This window comes from Medicago sativa, chromosome 1 (assembly GCF_051527215.1).
Source record: "Medicago sativa cultivar Bolivia chromosome 1, Bolivia_mono, whole genome shotgun sequence".
In the NCBI taxonomy this organism is placed as follows: domain Eukaryota; kingdom Viridiplantae; phylum Streptophyta; class Magnoliopsida; order Fabales; family Fabaceae; genus Medicago; species Medicago sativa.
Genome location: NC_140749.1, coordinates 10,479,884 through 10,490,855, shown reverse-complemented (window position 1 = coordinate 10,490,855; position 10,972 = coordinate 10,479,884). Strand labels below are relative to the sequence as shown.

Below are 10,972 nucleotides of genomic sequence, written 5' to 3'. Positions count from 1 at the left end.
AACAACATTGATAAGAAAAACCTAGACAAAGGTGAAGTAATTCTTGGTTTCAAGATTACTAGATAAAAAAAAAAGAACCTTTTTTTATGAAACTCACAAAGTTGAGAAGATCTTAAGGAAATGTTATTATTTTGGCGTAAACTTGCAAGCATATATTATGATCCAAGTGTAATAACACTAGAGATGGAGTTAAACAAACAGAATATGTGAGCATCATTGGCAGTCCTTAGGTAAGCCACTGAATGTATTAGACCCGACATTGCTAATGTCGTGAAAATTTTGTGCAAGTTTACTAGTAGACAAATGAGAAGCATTGCCATGCTATTTAAAGAGTCATGAGGTGCCTTAAGAAGACTATGACTCTAAGATTAAATTATGAGGAGTAACCTATTGTACTTGAATGGTACAAGATACAAAATAGAACATCCTTCAGATGAGTCTTAAAGTGACCAGTGACTGCACATTGAGCATCATAGTAGAAGTTGTTTGTTGAAACAAATGATATTGACTCAGTCCACTATGGAATGTATCTGGGATGAGAACACTAGAGAAAACTAGTGAAGAAGCAAGTTGATAAGATGCTTGCTAGCTAAGAACCTTTAGTGGGTGAAACCGTTGTCCGAAGTGTTAATTTATTGTGATAGTCTGCAGCTATTACAAAAATTGAGAATCGTTACCACAATGGTGAGAGACGATAATTAAGGCACGAACACAGAATAATTAGAGAGCTCTAAAAGGAACGGTTAAAGTATATCGTGCACGTACTAATAAAGAATTAGTCATTCCTTTGACGAAAGAAATTACTAGAAAGAAAGTCATAAACACATCCAATATGATGGGACTAATGCCCAAAGGTCACAAGTGATGGTAACCCGACCTACATGACTGGAGATCCCAAGAAATAGGTTCAATGGGTAATAACAAGTCATGAGTGATAGGACATGCTATGAGAAAAATTAAGACAGCATGAATCCTGCAGCAACATGAGGATGAGATAATAGAAATTCTTAATGAGATCTATACTCTATTTTGAGTGGAGTACATAGCTACAAGAGTACTCTTGATAGACTCACCTATACGAATGTGGAACTAAGGGCCAGTTCCTATGGGATTCGGGGCAGAATACCTAGAGCGTTCGTTAAAACCGGGATAGACGTGCATGGCCATAAACGCACGAGCTTTTAGAATACACCTTAGGAAAAGGTTTGTGTGCGGGTTTATGTCTGAGATAGAGTTCAATGCTGTAAGCAACTCTTGTAAATCGGAATATTATCCGCTATGCAAAGGTTCAAGTTGTAGGCGACACCTTTGTTTATTAACAACCTTATAGAAACGTTTTGACGTTATTATTGAAACCATTTTTTAAATTCAAGTGGGGGATTGTTGGAATATTGGTGTGAAGATGGAAAGAAATTGGAAGCTTGGAAGATTAAACACCAAGTTATTAAACTTTGATCTAGTGTTGTGTGAATTAAAAAAATAGAGTGTGGGGGTCCCCACATAAAATAGAACACACACATTAGTAGTGTTTAAATAGTGGTATTTAATTTTAAATACCTGATAATGATGAATATAATAATTATTATTATTTTTTATTCATGGATATCACTTCCCATAATTTTAGCTTATGTTGGTTGTGATAAGATTGAGAATCCAACTGAATTTCCTATCTTTCCTTCGTTAGTGGATTTGTTTCTTTTTTGAACTTATCCGATTAGTTTGTTACTTGAGCTAATCTGTGAGTTGCTTAATTTTTAAGTTTACTTAATTCTTAAGTTTCTCCAAATTAGTTACAAACTCTCCTTATAAAAGGAGAGCTCACCTAGTTCAAAAATCACACCAAAGAGTTTCATTGAGTTGTCGGGAACTCTTTCTCTCTTCTCCCTTTCTTGACTTGTGTTGACGAGTCTTTCTTCTCTTCATCTCCTTTTTCCGTCCCTTCGGAATTAAGAGTGTTCTTAAGACCATAGTCCCTTTTAGGTTTAATGTCCCTTCGAAATTAAGAATGGTCTTAAGTTCATAGTCCCTTCGATAATTTTATGTCCTTCGGAATAAATAATAATTTAAGATCATAGTCCCTTTTTCGGTATAATGTCCCTTCAAAATTATGAATGATCTTAAAATATATTCTTCTTCGATTCTTGAAGAAGTTAGACGTTAGAATGGTGTAAAACCATATTTGAGTGATCATAGTATCATAGTTGGAGAAGTTAATAATTAGAATGGTGGTAACACCATATTTAAGTGGTCTCAGCACCATAATAGAGTGGTAACAGTACCATATTAAAGTGGTTTCAGTATTAAAGAGTGGTCTTAGTACCATATTTGAGGGTGTAATTCTCGAACGGTTTTCTACAGTGCAGTAGTTAATCGAACAGTTGTAGCTGGACTTGTTTTATCCTGGAGGTGGCGTGGTTGATAGTCTGCCTTGCACAATTTTGGGCAGTGCCACGAAACGTCTTAAAGAGGGCGACTTGGTCGTGACTCAACCTAGTAACAACTTCGGTAGATAATAGAATTTGGAAATTCAAATACTTACAATTTGGAAATCCAAAAACAACAGTCTGTCATATGGTAGTTTTAGCGTCGTATAGGAGCTAGCTTTGAGTCTTTTTAGGAAGTTTCCAATTGTTTTAGTTGCGTTTTTGTAAATAAATAAATGGGTGAGCAAAATGAAGAACAAGACGTCGAAACATGCCAAATCACCCTAACTAGACAACTTTGTGGTCATGTTATAAACTTTTTACAAGGATATCAAAATGATTTCTTGGGGTATAATCACTACAGACGTTATAGTGAGGCGAAATGGGATAAGGATTGAAGAATTGCAGGGGATCTAGTTACTAGAAGAAGCGCGGTGTGTGCTATGAGCCCCACGTCACACGGTAAGAAGGAAAATCATGATGTACAACTAGTGTCCATTACGCAACGCTTGCTTTGAGCCACACATCACCCCATCTTGAAGAATTGTGAAATGGATCGCTGCTTCCTTGGACGCGATGTGCAGCAGCTGGCGTGCGTCACACACAGACTGTTACAAAAATTTAGGGTTTACAGGCCTATAAATATAAAGGGCATGCCTCACTTAAAAAACACGCTTGAACGACCAGATAAAGGTGAAATTGCGATTTAGGAAGGTTACCATTGTTCGGAGGCGTACTGAGGCTTGGAACCGACTAATAATGATTACAATTCATTAATTCTTTTCCATATACTTTTGTTTATGTTTAGAATAACATGAGTAGTCAAATTCCTAGGGTTAGGTCATAAAGATGACCCTCTTTGTTTGAATATGTAATCTATTGGTCTATTTGAATACAATCACTCTATTTATGTTTTCATTCGCTTATAAGTTGTTCTTGATGATTTTTGTGCGTCTACAAATGTCCATGAAAGTAGCCAATTTCCATTGACCGCTAACCCCGACTATTGAAATTTGCACTAGTTATTATTTGTTATAACTGCAGTAATTATTCCTATTTAATTTCCTCCAATTAAACCTCTTCATGAAGTAGTCATGGGTTTACAAAAGTCCATGACTTAATATGATCTGATGATTAAGAAAATCGCTAGATATAGTGAATTGCAATCTCACAAAAGAGAAATGTTAGGGACACACTCTCAAACACACTCCTATAACACACTCTAATGACATCAAGCCAACTCACCCTTTTCTTTAATTCATTAACTTGGTTACCGGATAGAATTTGAGAGACATTATTTTCTTTTTTCTTTTTTTATTTATCTGGACTTAAACCACTCATCTTCTCCACACTCACCTTCAACAAAATCATCTCTGCAGTTTTAGGCTTATTCTTCTGCTTAACTCCCTTGGCACAGCAAATCAAAGTGTTCAACCACAAGACATGAAAAAACAAAAAACCCAAAACACACGACTAGCCAATTTAATCTTTGCCCTTAGACCAAAAGAAAATAAATTAAATAAATTTGCAACTAATTGGCTTGAATATGGAATCGATTCATTTGCAGGAAAGCTTGCAAAAGAAATTAAACCTATGTTTTGATATGGATCCTTCACAATTCTATTTTATGAGATGAATTAAACTCATGTAATCATAACCCATAACCTATATCTATTTTGTGAGAGGAATGGAACCCATATTATATAAAAAAGGACGGAATCCATATATAAAAATTGATTTAACCCCTGTTAACAGGAAAACTCACGACAAAGAAATATGTTGGCCAGAGGAATGGGTTGTGGTTGCAGCTCATGACCCCTTGGAGATGACGAACCAGCAGTTGAATTGAATTTATAAAAAAGAAAGTAAAAAACAAATAATGTTATTTTCCTTCCACCTGTAGAACCGGTCATCAGGTAAAGGAGTTAAAAAAATGGATGACGTGGCTTTATGTTATTGGAGTGTGTTATAGGAGTGTGTTAGAGAGTGTGATGGTAGCATTTCTCTCTCACAAAATCATCCCGACATGTATTCCACCCATATCCTCTTTTTATTGAATTCCACTTTCTCCAATGTCTTGACGTGAATTCCGCTCAATTCAAAGTTTTGATTGGGTAGTTTATATTTCGCTATGCATTCGGGATACTTTCATTCACTTTATATAGCAATACTTGGGTGAGGCTTAGATTACCCTATCTTGTTTAGGGGTATTTATCCTTTCAAGATATCAACCAATCAAAATGTAATATACAAATGTGACATTAAATGTCAAATAAATGAGTCAATTTTTTCTATAAAAAAATAGTCAATCTTAATCCTAAGGTAGCATTTAATTTAATTATATATTTAGGTATTCAATCTTAATTAATTTACAGGTCTTGTAACAATTAAAATTTTACATCAAATTCAACCCATCATATAACACTAAAGGCCCTTTATCTTATTTATTTGTAACACATTAGTCCTTTATTTTATTTTTGTCCCATTTAGGTCCTTTATCTATTAAAATATGCACAAGTTAATCCTTTTCTTAATTTTTCTATTAAAAAAACATGAAAATATTAATTTTATTAATAACTTTGTTTTATAAAATAATTTTTAATAAAAATAAATAAATTCATAAACCCTATGAACATTTCATCCTCATATTCACCATCTTCATCTTCTTCCTTAAATCAAAAAAATTGTCCATCCAAATAAACCTTCAAATTCCTTAAGGGTGTGTTTGGGAAGAGGGTTTAGGAGGGGAAGGGAGGGGAGGGCTCACTTTTATTTTTTAAATTACGAACAATGTAAAATGTCTTTTTAAGATAAATTAAGTATTTTTGAAGTATTATATGATCATTTATCATGTTGTTAATTCAATTTTTTAAAAATCATTTTATAATGTCTTTAAATTAAAAAAGGAATGTAAGCCCTCCCCTCCCTTCCCCTCCCAAACCCTCTTCCCAAACACACCCTAAATATTTCCACTTCCATCTTCTTCTAAACACAAAATTCAAAATACTCAAATTTTATAAACCCTAAGTTTGCCAAACCCATAAATCTGAATTTTGGATTTAAAGAAAGAAACCGAGAATTCAAAGTATCGGGTTTCTTGTTTTCTATGAAATTTGATTATAATGGTGTTTGATGTGAACTTGACGAGGATTGTGCATATGAGCTAGCTGTTTAGCTTTTTAGATTCTTAACCTCTTTTGGACTAGTGCTATACAATGGTATAAACAATTTCTTATTGTTGCAGGCCAACCTCGCATTCTGGCGGTTTTGGTCAACCACCATAATAAAACTGCCGGTAATCTTCTGTTTTTTTTGTAGTGAGAGATAGGAAAGCTATAGGGAAAGTGATGATTGTATTCGATGAGAAAATTACAAGATCTAAGTTGTGATGATCTTTACTAAAACTATGCTTGAGCACTCAAACATGAGAGGTTCACTATCCAAATTGTGAGCTTTTTTCTTTAAATCCAAAGTCCAAATTTATGGGTTTGGTAAAATTAAGGTTTATGAAATTTGGGATTCTGAATTTTGTGTTTAGAAGAAGATGGAAGTGAAAATATTTAAGGAATTTGAAGGTTTATTTGGATGGACAATTTTTTTGATTTAAGGAAGAAGATGAAGATGATGAATATAAGGATGAAATGTTTATAGGGTTTATGAATTTATTTATTAAAAAATATTTTATAAAACAAAGTTATTAATAAAATTAATATTTTCTTTCTTCAAAAAAAAAAATAAAATTAATATTTTAATTTTTTTTAATAGAAAAATGAAGAAAATGATTAACTTGTGCACATTTTAATAGATAAAGGACCTAAATGAGACAAAAAAAAGATAAAGGACTAATGTGTTACAAATAAATAAATAAGATAAAAGACATTTAGTGTAATTTTGCCTAAAAAAATTGACTCATTTATTTGACATTTAATGTTACATTTTGATTGGTTGATATCTTGAAGGGATAAATACCCTCTAAACAAGAGAGGGTAATGTACGATTAAACCACCGACACAGCCGGTTGCTCAATTGTTTGCTTTGGTTTTAATTATTCTAGGGTTATTAATAGGAAATAGTTATTATAGATAGCGACAATTTTGGTGTGTATTCACTCAGGGCCGGCCTCGAGGGAGCGCAAACAGCTCTACCGAGCCGAGCCTCCAAAATTTGGGGGCCAATTATTTTTTTTTATAAATATAATACATGTAATTATTTAATATATATGAATGGCGTGATAATTAAATCAGTAAAATTGAATCAGCCTAGCGGTAGCAGCGCGAGCTTGTAGTAGCAAAGTCCTTGGTTCGACTCCTTGTTCATTGGTTTTTTTAAAAATTGGTACTTTTTTTCCTTTTGGTACTTTTTTTCCTTTTTTACTCTTTAATCAAACCAGGAAGGATCCGTTTTTCTATAAATATTTTTTCTTTTTTAATTAATTATTCCTTTTTGGTTTGGACATAATTTATTGTGGATTTGAGGCTCCTAAATCTTCTCTCCAATTCAACCAAATTCTCCTTAACATATTGGATTATATATTTAAAAATAAAAGCACAATATCATTGTTTTCTTCTTATTTTTGTTAGAGCACTTCTTATAATTTTTGCCTCATACTTATCGTATAAAATTATAAAGCACTAACAACAAATATTATAATTTTTCATTTGAAAGAAAAAACATTATTTATTCTCTAAAAAAACATTATAAATCTTTTATTTTTTTTCTTTTGTACAAATTAAGGAAAATAACACCCTAGAAAATTGATAATGATTGATAATGATATTCGTTTGAAGTTGTATTTTTATATTATTGATTAGAATATCAATTTTTTTGTGTTAGTTACAATAATGACTTTTTTTTTATCTTTCAAAAAAAAATTATGTTTTTATTTTATTAGGGGCCTATTTTTATATGAGAGCCGAGCCTCCAATTACTCAGGGACGGCCCTGTATTCACTCCTTGGCACGATTAAGAGCCCTAGGCCTACGAACCTAGTTAATTTTGGTGCATATTACACCGATGGTAATATGTTGAACTATTTATTTAGTCCCACCAATGCTTACTACGTTAGAACTAAAACAAATCCTCCCTCCGGTTCTATTTACAAGAGACAATTTACTTTTTAGATATATTAAATAATTTATGTATTTGATTTAGATTCTTGACTAGATACATACATTATTCAATGTATCTAAAAAGTAAACTTTCTCTTGTAAATAGGACCGGAGGGAGTATTACACACATATTACAAGAACTAATTACAACCAGAACAAATGATTCATGACTATGCACCAAAAAAATGTTACATGACTAAAAAAACAACATGGATCAAAAACAACAAATTGTATGGGGTAATAGTCATTTTAGTCCCTGAATATGTAATGATTAGTCATTTTAGTCCTTCATTGTATCAAAATTTCAAAATAGTCTCTGATTGTACATTCTGTTAGTCAAAATAGTCCTTGACACTAAAATAACCTCTCAAAATTGTATATTTACATAATGGTGTTATTATTGAATGGACAAACAGTAAAAGTACTACTATTTGCTCTTGTCCAAATGAAAGGTTTCCTAAATTTCATGAATAAAGTATTACTCCTACTACCTAATTTTTTGTTTTTTTGAATTGCAATATTGTTGGTACATGTAACTAGACGCAATTCCCTATTTGCAGAACATAGTACTGCGAACAATACAGAAGTCAGAACAATAAGTCTCATTATAACGGCTCTAGTGGTCCAACTCCAACAACGTGAAAAGTGATTGGTTTGTTATTGCTGAGTTTGCATTGGGATCAATGGCATCTGAAATTCAGTTATCATATTCATACATACTCCCTCCGGTCTCAAATGTAAGAGAAAAAAAAATTGGTAGTTTTAAATATAAGAAAAAGTATAGTAAAACGAACCTATTAAATGCCACAATTCTAAATTTACCCTCATTAAACCCACCTCATTAATGTCTTTACTACTCCAAGACAAGAGTAAAATTAGAAAAATATCACTTTTTTATAATGGCTTAAATGTGGTCAATTCACTTTCTTAATATATGTGCATTATTTTTTTGTTTCTTACATTTAAGATCGGAGGGAGTAGCTCTCACAAGAGTCACCACCCACTTAGAGTGATCTGAAACTTCTGCATTATCTCAGTGCTCAACTTCCTATAAAGATAATATGTCACTTCTTTTTTCGGAAATTAGTAACAAATAGTGGGGTATAAAAAAGAAATGAAATATTTCCAAATTTTATATCAACTTTAATATTTGAGCAACAGTTATAATATGGTCCAAAATCTAGTTTAGTATACATAATTGGCTCAACAGTCGCACACGTTTCATGCTTAATTCCTTTAACAATTTTTTTTAGAGGTTTTCCTTTAACATATTTAGGTGGCAATTGTAAAGTTACACACATATTGAGTTACGTGTACATAGCATTAGCCCATAATGGCTATATATAGCCACACATGCATAAACAGTGGCTTGATTATACGGAGTATATATATTTTTGGCTTATTATAACAAAATTATTTTTCCTTTTTCTGATTTGTTCTTTAGTGTAAAGTCGATAAAAGGTTTGGTTCTGAAGATTACAATCTTAACGTCAGAGTCACAAGATGTGTCTGTTGCAATTGAGCCAAAGTGCCTAACACCACACAGTACCTGCCGGTTACCCTGTAACATTGGCAATTGACATCATAGTAAATAGATGGAAAAATAGAAGGAAAAATAGGAAGGAAAAATAGATCAAGTTATTACTCAACAATTTTTTTATTATGTTTGATGATGCTTGTTGATATCAGGGACGGATCCAGACTTTAGGTATATGTGGAGCTAAAATTTTAAATAAATAATAATACAAACTATTTTTTGAAGCAATTGACAATAGTTAACGCATTAAATTATTGACATTGTTGAAGTATTTACAGGAGAAAGAGGGTCAATACTATTTTTCAAGGACAATGGCCTCAAGTAAACGCCAGTAGCATGTAACTATGTACAAGAGGGTAAGAAAAAGCATCATGCTTTTGAAGAGGAGGGATAAACTAGAATTTTCAGGGAAATGGTATTCCACATTCATCTGCCAAATAGACCACAACAAAAGCTTGTGAGACACTACAGGCAGACCAAACAATGCACACCAATATATTCACACAACAGACACAAAACAACATATCAATTATCTTATATTGTGACTGATATTGTGCTAGAGAAAATTCTCACAAATTGAGTTTCAACTAGTAATGAAGAATTATGCAGCAAAGCATATATCAAGTGATTAATGCAGCAAAAAACATTTTAGTTTCTAACAAGCAAACTTCATTCAATTAATACACCAACTGATTAAACAAACTGTACACAATTACAAGAAGAAATCAGTACAGAGAACACAATAGAATCTGAGAATGAAGGAATTGGAGATAAAATCCATAACAAACAAACAATAATAATAATCATGAAGGAAGGAGCTGTGATAAAAATTAAAGATAAAAAAAATCAATAATAACAAAAAATTCATGACCTTTTATAACTAAATATTACTGTACTATATAAAATTAATTGGAACAAAATCTTTCATAATTAAATGTATATCAGTTGAAACATGATAAATCCCATTTTTAGAATCATAACAAAAGCATCAATTACATTTTCAAATTCCCAATTTTGAAACCCTAAAACAAGCAATTGGAGAATGAAGGAGAAATTGGAAAATCAATGGCTTACCTTAAAGTGAGTGAGAGGTGAGAGTTGAGATGGAGGAGAATGGAGAGCTGCTTAGTTGAGAGAGATTGAAATTTGAGAGAGAGGGTGAGAAGAGAAGAGGCGCTGGTGTGAGGGAGTGAGTGAGTGAAAGTGAATGAGTGAGTGTGCTGTGTAACTGTGTTTTATCTATTAAAAAAAATAATAGGGAAAAGCATGTGGAGCTATAGTCCCACAAAGCTCCAATGTTGATCCGTCCCTGGTTGATATATATAATTACGAAAAAAAATTCAATTCAAGGACTTGAGTTCTTCTTCGTTATAGAATGAGATCTCAACCGTTGGATGAGATCATCTAGTCATCTAATCATTGTTTAATGACTAAGATCTCAACGTTTGCTGTGAATCTAGATCCGCAATTCGAGGATGCTTCCAAAATACACCTAAAATATAAAAAACTTTGAAAAAAAAAACCCAAAAAATTAAATAAAAAGTAAAAAGAGAGAGAGCAAGTGCAATAATAAATTATGATAAAGTGAAGTGATTCATGTATCAAAAACTGAAACTAAAAAAAATTGACATGTTCATATGTGTGTAGAATTGAACGATATAGAACGACATGATATATAAATAAGAGCAATTCATAGAAAAAAATCCAGACCATCATAGTGATTTTCCACGACCTTCTTGAATTGTGCTAATTGAAATTATGTTGCATTGAGAAATCATGCAATACAGTTCAAGAAAGCCGTGGAAAACCACTAAGAAGACCATCCATAAATTAATGAACTCTCTTCTATATGTGAAATAGTTTTCTTAGAATGAGAGAGAGAGAGAGAGAGAGAGAGAGAGAGA

The 10,972-nt window shown here is 32.3% G+C and overlaps 1 long non-coding RNA gene across 1 annotated transcript; it reads right to left on the bottom strand.

Moving 5' to 3' along the window:
- Nucleotides 1–9,147: 9,147 nt before the first annotated feature.
- On the bottom strand, nt 9,148–10,972 carry LOC146952541 (uncharacterized). Its single transcript, XR_015024988.1, has 2 exons — nt 10,143–10,972; nt 9,148–9,498 (listed from the first exon to the last, which is right to left on the bottom strand). It is a non-coding gene; the product is annotated as an uncharacterized LOC146952541 (long non-coding RNA).